Below are 9,775 nucleotides of genomic sequence, written 5' to 3'. Positions count from 1 at the left end.
CCGCAGCCCGCCCTTGCCTAGAGCCTCCCGGGCAGCCAGCGAGCGAGGGGAGCGCTCTGGGATGGGACTTGGAGCGGACGGCGGAGGAGGAGACAGCGGCAGCGGCGCGGGCTTCCTCCTCGGCTCCCACGAGCGATCCTCGAGGACGGCCGCGGCCCCCGGCGAGGCGAGGAGGCCCGAGAGGAAGACCCGGGCGGCCGCGCCCCTGTCCCGCTTCCCGGGCGCCGTCGGCGGCGGCGGCTGCAGGTGAGCGCGGTGCGCCTTCCCCGGGGGTCTGCGCGGCCCGGCGGCCCCGGGTGCAGACAGACAGACAGACCGAGCCTGGGCCGGCTGACGCGCGGGCGCTCCCCCCGCAGCCCGGCCACCGCGGCTCCGCGTGGCCCCGAGCGCCCGTGGCTCGCACCCCGCCGGGGAGAGCGGGGGCGGGGGCGGGAGGGCGCGCAGCCCCGGCCCCGCGGCTGGGAGAAGTCCCGGCGCCCGGGCCCCCGAGCGGGCGCGCTCCCTGCGCGGGACGCACTGCGCGGCGGCCGCCCCGAGTGCCCCGTGGGGGCGCTGTGCCCGCAGCGGGGACTCCCAGACCCGGTCTGCACCGACCCGGGAAACGGAGACTTGTTGAGCGGATATGCAGAGTGATTCCTATTGAACTGGCAGCCGAGGAGTCCTGTTTCCCCGCCCTCGGGGCCCGGTGTTTTAATGCCAGTGGCATCTGGATTTTGTTCTTGGTTCGCCGTGGCAGCTAAAGCTCCAGCTTCTCTGTATTACGGAAGAGGGAGAGAGGGGAGGGCATTTTATAGTAGTTACTAGAAACCCACCCCTAGTACAGTTTGGGGAGAGGATGGAAAAGTGGAGACTGTTCTAGGAGGGTCTCGAGGACTGGGCGCCCAGAAAGGTACTCTCCTCAGGAACACACACTCCCACCCTGAACAGACCCAACTGACCAAGTTCCAAGAGGCCATAAATCAGGAAATCACAATGCATCTGCTCGAGTGCAAATTTACAGCCGGCCTTTGAGGGATGAGGCATTGGGGGGGGGGTAGTCAAGAGGCTGCAGGGGTCCGTGGTCAAGAGCCGAGATTCTGGGGTCCTTCTGTCTGGGTCTAAGGCCCCGCTATGAAGCTTACAGGCTTGATTACTTGGAGGTACCCAACTACTCTATGCCTCAGTTTCCTCATCTGTCTAATGGGCATGGTAACACCCACAGGGCTGGGAGTATTAAATGAGATGTGACAAGTAAAGGCCTTAGAATATATATATATATTTTTCTTTCCTGAGAAAGTCTCAAACTCATTTATCCTTAGAAATTTCTAGGAGCATCCTAGGGTTATGTGGTGAGCTCCACTACCTGTCTTTGCAGAAAAAGCAAGAACTGGTCCCAGCAGTGAATCCACCTCTTCCCCAATTCAGGGGGAAGGAGGCTGTCCATGGACATGTGAGGGTGGCAGATAATCCACATGTATTTAGCTAGAGTTTTCCATGCACGAGTCTACTCCCGCACAGTTCTCCCTGCCTGCTTTCAAAGGGACAGCCTCACAAAACCATGTCAAGATACCGAGGTGGGTTTATGGCCTGAAAAGTTTCCTCGCAGCCCCTGGAGCTTGGTCCTATAGAATCCTCTGTTGAGAAGCAGATACCTACCTATCATTTTCCTCTCTGTCCACACTTGTAACTTTTATTCCTTTCAGTGGAATTCAGTTTCAGGCCCCCAACTTACCAGGCCTCTCTCTCTTTTTTTTTTTCTTCTTTTTAACAAATCAGGGCTCCAAGTTCCTTGTTCCCAGACTCCAGACCCAGACAAACTGGAGCCACCAAGGCCTGAACTCACTTGCTGGAGGTGTCAAATCTGAAATACCCTTGGACAGTTGTCATGCCCTATGCTCCTGTCAGCCAGCACCATATGTCTTTGTTCAGCAAAAAGTAGCTGAAATAAGGCTTTAAAGAAGATTTAAAGAAAAAGGAGGAGATGCTGGATGCAGAGGCTCCTGGCTATGATCCCAGTGCTTTGGGAGGCTAAAGCAGGAGGATTACTTGAGGACAGGAATTTGGGACCAACCTGGGCAGCATAGTGAGACCCCATCTTTACAATTAAAAAAAAAAGAAAGAAAAAGAAAGAGATAATTGCTCCTTGAAATAAGAGAGCCATTGGAGGTTCCAGAAAATTCCACAGTTTGCCTAGAAACAGTTCTGGCTAGTACCTAAGAGAAAGCAAGGGGTGTGCTGGGGGGTGGGAAAGGGGAAAGGGGGAGAGACAGGCTCAGGTCTCAGGAAAAGCAGGCCAAAGCGGGTGTGTGTGGGTGTAACACTGGCCTGGCCAAGGTGTTGGGGCAGGAGGCTGGACAGGCAGCGAGAGAGCACATGCTGACTCAGTGGTGAATGGCTGAGGTTTAAGACCAGTCAAGTCAGCAGAGAATCTCTAGGGCTTTCTCTTGGATTTGCTGCCCTCTGGTCTGTAGCACATGCAAGAGAGTCGTTTCCTGGGATTCCTTGTCCTCCGGGGAAGCTAAGGAGGACGCCTCTGTTTAAAGTACAGGCGGGGCTAACTCAGAGGGTGGGGGAAGAGAGGTCAAAGCACCAAGGAGAGGGAGCGTATTGGTGCTGTAGCTGGTGAATGGTGCCAGGGAGGGCCTTCCAAGGGACCAGTTGCCACTTGGAGCTTTAGCCTGTGAGGTCATCCTTGAACCCTGCCATGTGTCTCGGCAGACAGCCACCACTGCCTGAAGTGGGCTCAGATGGAACAGCAGGGCTGGGCTGAATTCCAGAAGCCTTGGCTGCTGTTGGTAATTGGTGGTAATGACTATGACAGTGACTTTGACAGTGATGAGAGGGAGTACAATAGAAAGCGTGCAGTGTGCTTTGGGGGTACAGCCCGAAGCACACTGATCTTGGCTCTGGAAAGACCTGGGTTCCCACCCCAGCCCCTCGTAAATGTAAATAGTTTGAAAAGTTACTTAGACTCTCTGTGCCTCAGTTTCCTCGTCTATAAATAGGGGACTAGGATTGTTGGGAGAATTAAATTAATTAATACATGTTTAGTACAATGGCTGGCTCAGAGTAAATGCTCATTATTTATTAGCTATACTTACCTTTATTATCCGAGCCTTGGTTGTATCATCCATCAAATGGGTGTGATATTAGGTCATAAGGATGTTGTGAGGGTTAAATGAAATGATTGATATGAACTTATCCAACACACTGGAAAGGATATAGTAAGTGCTCAAAGTAAGTTGACTGAAACTGAAATTGTCACAAAATATCTGCACATAAAAATAAAGTGACTGAGCAGGTGAACCTGCTAACATTTTTGGGAAGTTCTAAGAGTATTGTCGGAAGAACTTCTGTCTACTTGCGGAAAGTGTGGCTCACTGTCCATTGGAATGCCCTGTTGCTATTTTAGGTTATTGTATTAGTTTACTATTGCTGCTATAATAAATTTCACAAATGTGGTGGCTTAAAACAATACCAAGTGTTATCTTGCTGTTCTGGAGTTCAGGAGTCTGAAATGGGTTTCATGGGACTAAAATTAAGGCATCAGCAGGGTTGTGTACCTTCTGCAGGCTCTAGGGAAAATCTGTTGCCTTGTGTTTCTGACTTCTACAAGCTGCTTGCATGCTTGCAGAGGCATGGCTCCTGGTCCCTTCTTCCATCTTCAAAGCCAGTGACATAGCACCTTCCAACCCCCCTCCCTACTCTGACTCTCCCATCTCCCTCTTACAAACCCTTGTGATTGCGTTGGGCCCACCTGGAAAATCTAGGTTTATGTCCACATCTCAAGATCCTGCACTTAATCACATCTGCAGAGTCCGTTTTGCTATGTAAGGTAACATAGTCACTGATTCTGGGGATTAGGCAAGGATGTCTTTCAGCGGCATTATTCTGCCTGCCACAAATGGTTTTGGAGAAACTGATTTAAATCAAAGGGTTTTAGCTCACTGCTGTGTAGGGCCTATCCCTGCACCTTCCCAGTTAGGGGAGTTTGTTTTCACTTGTTTTTTTTTTTTTTGAGACAGAGTCTCGCTTTGTTGCCCAGGCTAGAGTGAGTGCCATGGCGTCAGCCTAGCTCACAGCAACCTCAAACTCTTGGGCTCAAGCAATCCTGCTGCCTCAGCCTCCCAAGTAGCTGGGACTACAGGCATGCGCCACCATGCCCGGCTGATTTTTTCTATATGTATTAGTTGGCCAATTAATTTCTTTCTATTTATAGTAGAGACGGGGTCTCGCTCTTGCTCAGGCTGGTTTCGAACTCCTGACCTCGAGCAATCCGCCCACCTCGGCCTCCCAGAGTGCTACGATTACAGGCGTGAGCCACCGCGCCCGGCCTGTTTGCTGACTTTTCTAGCTCAGAATTTTCTAGCTCCTTCTTCTCTTCCATTTACAGTGAAATACAAAGAATATCCCCATCCCCAGAGTCAGGTCTCTGCTAAGAAAATCACCACCGCATGGTGTTTGACCTCTGTGAGATTCCCAGACAGTGTCTGTATGAGTTTCCTATTGCCACCGCAAATGTGGTAGCTTAAGACAACACAAATTTATTATCTTACAATTCTGGAGGCCAGAATTCTGAAATGGTTCTCATGGGCTAAAATCAAGATGTTGGCAGGGCTGAGCCTTCTGGAGGCTCTTGGGGAGAGTGCATATACTTGCCTTTTCCAGCTTGCAGAGGCTGCTGCATGTTGCTGGGCTCGTTGCCTCCTCCCATCTTCAAAGCCAGCAACATCAGGCTGTGTCCTCACACTGCCACCTCTCTGGGTCTCTCTTCTGCCTGCCTCTTCTACTTTTAAGGACTCCCGTGATTACATTGGGCTCACCTAGGTAATCCGGGATAACCTCCTATTTTTAAGGTCCATCTGATTAGCAACCTTAATTTCCTTTGACATGTAACAGAACATATTCACAGGTTCTGGGGATTAGGATGTGGTCATTGTTGGAAGGCCATTATGCTGCCAACCACAGGGCCTGAGATCGAGTTGCAAATCATGACCAGCTGTGCAGCATCATTCTTGTTAACTATCCCTCTCCAGAATGTGCACAGTGGCCCATTCAAAAGAGAACACCTGTTAAACTCTCCCCAATTCCTGCTGCAACTGCGAACTCTCTCTTAATCCCCCTGTCGCTGGCAGGATGTGAGGGCAATGGAGCCTGGAGTAGTATTGCATACTTTATTTGCTCAGTCAAGTTTTTATGAAAGGAAAGGTGCACAAGTCATAAGAGAATAGCTCAAGGGAGTTTTACAAAGTGAATGCTCTCCTCTAACTGCCTTCCAGGTCTGCACCCCAAAACCTCTCTTTGGCCCCAAATTGATTATCACATCCCCTAAAAGTAACTACTATTCTAACTTCTATCACCATAGATTAGTTTTGCCTATTATTAAAAATTGTGTTTATTTTTATTTTTTTACATTCCAGAGTGGAACAGGTCAGTCTCCACTAGTGGAGAAAGACCTAAATTTTATTTTTTTAATTGACAAATAATAATTGTACATATTCATGGAGTACATAGTGATATTTTAATACATATAATGTATGGTGATCAGATTAATTAGGATCATCTGAAACATTTATCATTTGTGTTGGGAACATTCAATATCCTCCTTCTAGCTATTTGGAACTATGTGATATATTATTGTTAAATTTCGTCATCCACAGTATTATAGAACACTAGAACTTTTTCCTCCTATCTAGCTATAACTTTGTATCCTTTTACAAATTTCTTCCTACCCTCCCTCCCCCTATCTTTCCCAGCTTTTAGTATCCTCTGTCCTACAGTTTACTTCTATGAGATCAATTTTTTTTAGCTTTTACATATGAATGAGAACTTGAGGTGTTTAACCTTCTGTTCCTGGCTTATTTCATTTAACATAATGTCCTCCAGTTCCATCCATGTTGCTGAGAATGACAGGATTTCATTCTTTTTATGGCCAAATAGTATTCCATTGTGTTTATATACCACATTTTCTTTTTCTGTTCATCTGTTGTTGGACACCTAGGTTGATTCCAATCTTGAGTTTTGCCTGTTTTTTTAATGCAAACTTTTTATCAAAGTAGACATACAGAAAAGTACACAAACTAAGGATGTAGCTGTAGCTGGGTTAATTTTCATGACATGAACACGTGTGTAACCAGCATTTTGATTAGTAAACAGAACATTGCCAGCACCAGAATCTCCCTGTTCCCTTTCTGTGCACTAACACCCCAAGTGTAACCACAATCTGTGATTTCTATGATTGTAGATTAGTTTTGCTCATTTTGACTTTTCTTTTGTTTAATATTATGTTTGTAAATTTACCATGTTATTATGTGAAGCAATCATTCATTCTTTTTTATTGCTACATAATATCCCATTGCATGACAACTCTACAATTTATCTATGCTATTACTAAGGACCATTTAGGTTGTTACCATTCACTTTTAATTTTGTAAGGGAGTGACTACCTACCCATATCTCAGTTTTCATAAACTCAATTTAACCTGCAGAAATTAAGAGACATTGTGTGGAGTTACCTGGCTCCAGCAGAGGGTTAATGATGAAGAGTGTGTGTGTGTATGTGTGTGTATGCATGCATGTGTGTGTTTTGCCAGGGTTGGTGGGGAGTTGTTGATGTTAACATGGTAACACAGGGCTGGATTATGGGGCTTTGAATGCCAAGTTAAGCATAGGAGGCCCTGACAGTTTTTGAGCAGGATCATAGTAAGCACGATACTGTGTTGGGAAGATTGAATTTAGTGCTGGTCCCAGGTGGTTTAATAGTAAGTAGAGACTTGGCTGGGCGAGGTAGCTCACACCTATAATCCTAACACTCTGGCAGGCTGAGGCAGGTGGGTTGTTTGAGCTCAGGAGTTCGAGACCAGCCTGAGCAAGAGCAAGACCCCATCTCTACCCAAAATAGAAAAAATTAGCCGGGCATGGTGGCGCATGCCTGTAGTCCCAGCTACCCAGGAGGCTGAGGCAGAAGGATCACTTGAGCCCAGGAGTTTGAGGTTGCTGTGAGCTAGGCTGATGCCATGGCACTCTAGTCCGGGTAACAGAGTGAGACTCTGTCTCAAAAAAAAAAGAAAAAAAATAGGAGGGACTTACAAACAGTCTATTAATTAGGATTAAGTTCAGCTGCAAGTTACAGAAAAAATGAAATGACAGTGGCTTGAAGAAGGCAATTTATTCCCAAGCTTCTGTGCCTCATTGCTTGTAGCATGCTTGGCTTCCATTTCCCTGCTGCTTCATCCTGCATCTAGGTGACTGCTGGGTTTCCAGCCAGGATGTCCTCATTCCAGGCATTAGGAAGGAAAACACAAGGAAGACCCCCGTCCCCCGCCTTTTAAGGACACTTTTCAGATGTACACACAACGTCTCCTTCCATCACACTGGCCAGCATTTAGTCACCTGGCAGGGAAGCGAGAGTGCTGGGACTTGTGGGCTTGTTCCAGCCCATCACGTGTCCTGTTGCAAAGTGGGCTTCTGTAACAAAAGAAGGACAAGGACTGCATGGGGGACAACTAGCAATCTCTGACAAGGACTTTTGGTCTCTCTGATGTGAATAAGGGCCAGATCTAGGGCCGTGACTGAGGTAGCAAGGGCAAGGGGACATGGGGGACATCACAGGCAAAAACCAGACAGGACTCGTGCCTGATTGGATGGGAGGGAGAAAAGATATGGGAGGAATGACCGTATATACCGAAATACGAGGTGAGGGGTTTACCCCAAAAGCCAGTTTGCTTCAGTTAATCTTTTATTGATCAATTAGAGATAAGTCAATGTGTTTATTCAACATTTATTAGTTTTATAAAAATTTATTTATAAAGTTCACACCCAACTCATGGGGGATACAGAGATGACAAAGAGTAGCCCCCAAGGAGTAGCTTATAGTCTAGGCAGGGAGAGGCCATGGTAGCACGAGAAATAAACCATGCGCTAGAGCAGGCCACAAACCCATGGTCAGGGCTGTGTAGAAAAGTCAATCCTCGTTGGGAAAGTTGGAGAACATTTCACAGCGTGGGTGACATGTGAGCTGAGCCCTGAAGCCTGAATGAATGCCGTTTTGATTAATGTAGAATGTAGACATTCCATTCCGAGGGGCCGGCACTGATGAAGGCACCTAGCTAGGACAAGAATCTGAGTTCTTCAGGCCACAGCAGGGAGCCTGGGGTGGATGGGGGGACCGCCATGGCTGGAGAGTTGGGCAGCGTCAGTCATGGAGGGCCTTGAATGTTGACGTGCAGCGAGGCCATAGACAGGTTCCAAACAGAGGAGGGACAGGGCCATTAGGTGAAGGACGCAAGGCAGGGAGGGTACTTCCGAGGCTCCTGGAAGAGTCTGGGTGAGAAAAGGCGGGAAGAGAACCTTGGCTGCAGCAGTGGGAACAGCCAGGAGGCCTGGATGGGGGAGCCGCACTGAGGCGGGAAAGCCAGCGTGTGTCCACTCACGACTGTGACGGCAGAGGATACGTGGAGTCGGCTCCTGGTCCCTGGTCTGGGTGGCTGAGCAGTTGGGGTTGCCTTGACGGTGAGAGGACTCGAGTGGGAAAAGGTGCCTTCGTGTCTGGGCAGGCCGAGCTGGCGGGCAGGGCCGCGTCACTGGGTGGAGGTCACAGACGGCAACGTCAGGGCAACATGAAGGAGAACCGAGGCCTGACATTTAGAGCCACCTGAACGCCATGCTAGCCTGGAGTCCTAGCGGAGGTTGGCTTCCCATTTGCCGGGGAGGCCAGCACTAGGTGGGAGGCAGACGGCAAGGCCTCTGAGGTTGGGGCGGCCCCCATTGTCTTGCAAGTCCCCGCGAACGTGTGGAGCCGTCGGCGTGCACACCTGGGATGCTGACGGAGGGTCTCGGAGGGACAAGACTGCTGAAGCTGATGTCTAACAACTTACAAATTAGGGAAATCTCTTCTTTAAAAAGCAGGCTGACTGCCGGAGAAGTGGCGGGGGAGAATCTTGGCTTCGTCAGTTCACTAGCGCTGAGGTCTTAGTGTCTGTCCATCTGTAAACCTTAGTGTTCCAGCTATAAAAGTAGGAACTGCTCCACCTCACAGCAGGATTGTGGGGGTCCTGCGAGATGATAATGTGCAAAATGCCCAGTTCACTGCCTGGCCCATCACAGGCACTCAATAAGTATTAGTGCCCTCCCCCCTTTCTCTTCTCCTGTGGAGGTGGAGAAGGTTGCTGCCACCTTCTTCTTTGGGATAGCAGGGCCTGACAGGCCTGTGCTGTTTTTTAGGTTGAGAAGCAGTGCTTCCAGGCCGTGCCTCTTATTTTACTGCTAATTAAGCCCAAAGAGTTAAGTTACCTACTGTGTTTCCCCGAAAATAAGACCTACCCATAAAATAAGCCCTAGCAGGCTTTCTAAGCATTTGTACAATATAAACCCTACCCTGAAAATAAGACCTAGTGATGGGCATGGTTACGCAGTGTATCTGCACAACCTATGCATTTTGTCGCGGAGCGGTGAAGAAGATGAGCAGCCCTTCTCATCTGCCCCATGAGAGCTCCATTGCTCAACTGAGAGATTGGGGCCAATGGTTCTAAAGGAAATAGAGTTGCAAGAAATTCAGGATGGCATTCGGGGTTTGGAGAGTTATGATGATGTTCTGGAAGAAGACGACGTAACTGTATTTGAATAAATGTAGATTGTTGTACTGTACTTAAAAAAAATAACACATCCCCTGAAAATAAGCCCTAGGATGTCTTCTTGAGGAAAAATAAATATAAGACCCTGTCTTATTTTCCGGGAAACACGGTAGGTGAGGTCACACCAGTGTGGACAGCCAGGCTTCTTGTCTGGAGGCTCACAG

General features: G+C 48.7%; 1 protein-coding gene across 2 annotated transcripts in view; it reads left to right on the top strand.

Moving 5' to 3' along the window:
- MATN2 (matrilin 2) overlaps nt 1-9,775 on the top strand; it is a 137,124-nt gene continuing 127,349 nt past the window's right edge. Inside the window, exon 1 of one of the 2 annotated variants that reach the window (XM_020288930.2) lies at nt 1-246. The gene's annotated coding sequence lies outside the window, so the exon portion shown is untranslated. The remainder of the gene's footprint in view (nt 247-9,775) is intronic. The other variant, XM_020288932.2, reaches the window with a different exon arrangement.

Source organism: Microcebus murinus, chromosome 7 (assembly GCF_040939455.1).
Source record: "Microcebus murinus isolate Inina chromosome 7, M.murinus_Inina_mat1.0, whole genome shotgun sequence".
NCBI lineage: Eukaryota > Metazoa > Chordata > Mammalia > Primates > Cheirogaleidae > Microcebus > Microcebus murinus.
The sequence above is the reverse complement of the archived record's forward strand: the minus strand, read 5'-3'. Positions and strand labels throughout refer to the sequence as shown.